The sequence below is a fragment of the Haliotis asinina genome, unplaced genomic scaffold (genome assembly GCF_037392515.1).
Source record: "Haliotis asinina isolate JCU_RB_2024 unplaced genomic scaffold, JCU_Hal_asi_v2 scaffold_103, whole genome shotgun sequence".
Lineage (NCBI taxonomy): Eukaryota > Metazoa > Mollusca > Gastropoda > Lepetellida > Haliotidae > Haliotis > Haliotis asinina.
The window spans coordinates 1-5,000 of NW_027133967.1; the positions used below are offsets into that span (position 1 = coordinate 1).

The 5,000-nt window shown below is 52.6% G+C and overlaps 1 non-coding gene across 1 annotated transcript; it reads right to left on the reverse strand.

The window, feature by feature from the left end:
• Positions 1-4,602: 4,602 nt before the first annotated feature.
• On the reverse strand, positions 4,603-4,721 carry LOC137271029 (5S ribosomal RNA). Its single transcript, XR_010955631.1, has one exon. It is a non-coding gene; the product is annotated as a 5S ribosomal RNA (ribosomal RNA).
• Positions 4,722-5,000: the final 279 nt, after the last annotated feature.

Consider the following 5,000-nt stretch of genomic DNA (forward strand, 5'->3'; position numbering starts at 1 on the left):
GCTCCGTCCGCCGTGACAAAAATACACGTCCGCCATTCCGGCAGGTTTAATTTTACTTACAGGTGGCTAGGGAAACATTGTCTTTAATTCCTACACAAGAAAACGCTCCGTCCGCCATCATTAAAAAATACATGTCCGCGATGAAAGACCTTGCAAGACCTTGTAAGGCCTACAGGGCACAGTCAGGCTTATTCGTATTTACAACTGCCTACCCCCACACCATTGTCTTTCATTCCAACACTAAGTGAATTCCCCCCTTACAAAAACACATGTCCTCGATTCCCCTACAAAGTAAGTAGTGAGACACCACGGTCCCTTGACCAAGAGATACGGGCAGGTTCAAGTTGACTTATGTCTGGCTAGGAAAACCATCGTCTTTCATTCCAACGCAAGAAAACACTCCGTCCGCCGTCACGAAACTACACGTCCGCCATTCCGGCAGGCTTCATTTCACTTATAGGTGGCTAGGAAAACATTGTCTTTACTTCCTACACAAGAAAACGCTCCGTCCGCCGTGACAAAAATACACGTCCGCCATTCCGGCAGGTTGAATTTTACTTACAGGTGGCTAGGGAAACCACTGTCTTTAATTCAAACACAACACCCAATGCCGCAAGTGCGTCCGTGCGCCGGCACATACGTACACGTCCGCCATTCCGGCAGGCTTCATTTCACTTACAGGCGGCTAGGAAAACATTGTCTTTCATTCCTACACAAGAAAACGCTCCGTCCGCCATCGTTAAAAAATACATGTCCGCGATGTAAGACCTCGTCAGACCTTGTAAGACCTACAGGGCACAGTCAGGCGCATTCGTATTTACAATTGCCGACCCAGAACCATTGTCTTTCATTCCAACACTCCGCGAATTCCCCGCCACAACAACCCATGTCCGCGATTCCCCTACAAAGTCAAACGCCCACGTCACCACCACGCACCAAAAACATCACAGACAAACAACGCCAACGCAGACCAAACGTCCACGCCGCTCAGGGCAACCCACCAACGACGCAAGTGCGGCAGCGCGAACGGTAAGCTGGTGGGGCACCGCCGACAACATCATCGCACGGACGGCGCACCGTGCCAAGCCTCCCGTCGCACCCCGCAAGTCCAAACTCAAATCGAAGCCGAAAAGGGTTGCTTGCGGCAACGGGGCGACACACAAAGCCAACACGGGAGCACGTCCCACAACGCGCCCCACAGGTCACTCCCACAAAACACAATCTAAAAAGGCGCACCCCCAAAGGACTGCAAAACAGGGGACGGCGGCACGCCCGTCACGCCATACCTCCAAAAACAGGCATCCCACAACGCGCCCCACAGGTCACTCTCAAAAACACAATCTAAAAAAGCGCACCCCAACGGACTGAAAAACGGGACGGCGGCACGCCCGTCACGCCATACCTCCAAAATCATGCATCCCACAACGCGCCCCACGGGTCACTCTCAAAAACACAATCCAAAACAGCGCACCTCAACGGACTGAAAAACGGGACGGCGGCACGCCCGTCACGCCATACCTCCAAAATCATGCATCCCACAACGCGTCCCACAGGTGACTCTCAAAAACACAATCTGAAAAAGCGCACCTCAACGGACTGAAAAACGGGACGGCGGCACGCCCGTCACGCCATACCTCCAAAAAACATGCATCCCAGAACGCGTCCCACAGGTCACTCTCAAAAACACAATCTGAAAAAGCGCACCTCAACGGACTGAAAAACGGGACGGCGGCACCCATGCCACACCATACCTCCAAAAACATGCACCCCACAACGCGCCCCACAGGTCACTCTCAAAAACACAATCCAAAAAAGCGCACCTCCACGGACTGAAAAACGGGACGGCGGCACGCCCGTCACGCCATACCTCCAAAAAACATGCATCCCACAACGCGTCCCACCGGTCACTCTCAAAAACACAATCTGAAAAAGCGCACCTCAACGGACTGCAAAAAGGGACGGCGGCACGCCCGTCATGCTATACCTATATAAAAGGCCATCCCAGAACGCGCCCCACAGGTCACTCTCAAAAACACAATCCAAAAAAGCGCACCTCAACGAACTGAAAAACGGGACGGCGGCACGCCCGTCACGCCATACCTCCAAAATCAGGCATCCCACAACGCGCTCCACAGGTCACTCTCAAAAACACAATCTGAAAAAGCGCACCTCAACGGACTGAAAAACGGGACGGCGGCACGCCCGTCACGCCATACCTCCAAAAACAGGCATCCCACAACGCGCCCCACGGGTCACTCTCAAAAACACAATCTGAAAAAGCGCACCTCAACGGACTGAAAAACGGGACGGCGGCACGCCCGTCACGCCATACCTCCAAAAAACATGCATCCCAGAACGCGTCCCACAGGTCACTCTCAAAAACACAATCTGAAAAAGCGCACCTCAACGGACTGAAAAACGGGACGGCGGCACCCATGCCACACCATACCTCCAAAAACATGCACCCCACAACGCGCCCCACAGGTCACTCTCAAAAACACAATCCAAAAAAGCGCACCTCCACGGACTGAAAAACGGGACGGCGGCACGCCCGTCACGCCATACCTCCAAAAAACATGCATCCCACAACGCGTCCCACCGGTCACTCTCAAAAACACAATCTGAAAAAGCGCACCTCAACGGACTGCAAAAAGGGACGGCGGCACGCCCGTCATGCTATACCTATATAAAAGGCCATCCCAGAACGCGCCCCACAGGTCACTCTCAAAAACACAATCCAAAAAAGCGCACCTCAACGAACTGAAAAACGGGACGGCGGCACGCCCGTCACGCCATACCTCCAAAATCAGGCATCCCACAACGCGCTCCACAGGTCACTCTCAAAAACACAATCTGAAAAAGCGCACCTCAACGGACTGAAAAACGGGACGGCGGCACGCCCGTCACGCCATACCTCCAAAAACAGGCATCCCACAACGCGCCCCACGGGTCACTCTCAAAAACACAATCTGAAAAAGCGCACCTCAACGGACTGAAAAACGGGACGGCGGCACGCCCGTCACGCCATACCTCCAAAAACATGCATCCCACAACGCGTCCCACAGGTCACTCTCAAAAACACAACCTAAAAAAGCGCGCCGCAACGGGCCGGCTCGATTTTTCGTCTTTACCCTAACTTCTGCCCTAACACTATCCGTTAGCTCGATTTGTGGTGCTAACCCTAAGTCCAGCCCTAACCGTATCCGTTAAGTCCATTTGCGGCGCTAACCCTAGCTCTTGCCCTAACCGCATCCGTTCACTTCATTTCTGGTGCTAACCCTAACCCTTGCCCTAACCGCATCCGTTCACTTCATCTATGGTGCTAACCCTAAGTCCAGCCCTAACCGTATCCGTTAAGTCCATTTGCGGCGCTAACCCTAGCTCTTGCCCTAACCGCATCCGTTCACTTCATTTCTGGTGCTAACCCTAACCCTTGCCCTAACCGCATCCGTTCACTTCATCTATGGTGCTAACCCTAAGTCCTGCCCTAACCGTATCCGTTAAGTCCATTTGCGTTGCTAACCCTAAGTCTTGCCCTAACCGTATCCGTTAAGTCGATTGGTGGTGCTAACCCTAACTCTTGCCCTAACCGTATCCGTTCACTCCATTTGTGGTGCTAACCCTAACCCTTGCCCTAACCGTATCCGTTAAGTCGATTGGTGGTGCTAACCCTAACTCTTGCCCTAACCGTATCCGTTCACTCCATTTGTGGTGCTAACCCTAACCCTTGCCCTAACCGTATCCGTTAAGTCGATTGGTGGTGCTAACCCTAACCCTAACCGTATCCGTTAGCTCGATTTCTAGTGCTAACCCTAACCCTTGCCCTAACCGTATCCGTTCACTTCATCTATGGTGCTAACCCTAACTCTTGCCCTAACCGTATCCGTTCACTTCATCTACGGTGCTAACCCTAACTTCTGCCCTAACCGTATCCGTTAGCTCGATTTGTGGTGCTAACCCTAGCTCTTGCCCTAACCGTATCCGTTCACTTCATCTACGGTGCTAACCCTAACAGTATCCGTTACCATCATTTCTGGTGCTAACCCTAACCCTTGCCCTAACCGCATCCGTTCACTTCATGTCTGGTGCTAACCCTAAGTCCTGCCCTAACCGTATCCGTTAAGTCCATTTGCGGTGCTAACCCTAACTCTAGCCCTAACCGCATCCGTTCACTTCATTTGTGGTGCTAACCCTAACTTCTGCCCTAACCGTATCCGTTAACTCGATTTGCGGTGCTTACCTTAACCCTAACCGCATCCGTTCACTCCATTTGCGGTGCTAACCCTAACCCTAACCCTTACCGTATCCTTTAACTTCATCTGTGGTGCTAACCCTAGCTTTTGCCCTAACCGTATCCGTTCACTCGATGTGCGTTCTTAACCCTAGCTCTTGCCCTAACCTGAACTTCCTTGAAGGTGCCAGCCCTAGCCAGCCCTGCCCCTTCCCTAACGCGCTCCGTTACCTCCATCCATTTGGGGGGACAAACAACATTCCACGCCCGATATGATGGACAACAAAAGACGGGACGGGCGGACATGCCACGGCGGTCCCACCTACCAGCCTCTCGGACACTTGAACGGAAAAAAAAAAGAAAAAAAAAGAGGTCTACAGCACCGGGAGTTCCCAGGCGGTCACCCATCCAAGTACTATCCCGGCCCGACAGGGATTCACTTCGCGGACCAGACGAGAAGCGGTGCTTTACCAGTGGTGTGGCCGTAGACGTAAGCAAAACCATTTTCACACGATGTCTATCGCGTCTGGGGCAAGCATGCACAGTCACCTAAAAGTGAAAACGTTCGGAATGCCACCACGGGGTATGAGGAAATTAGGTCAAAAAAAGTCAAAACGATCGGGAACTTACCTCGAGGGTGCGATGACCTGCCGTGTTTTCGTCCAAATACCGAGGCAAAAATCACCAGTACGCAGAGTCGCCACCTCCAAAGTCAAAACGCTCGGTGGGCTATCTCGAGGGTACGATGACCAGCCGTGTTTTCGTCCAA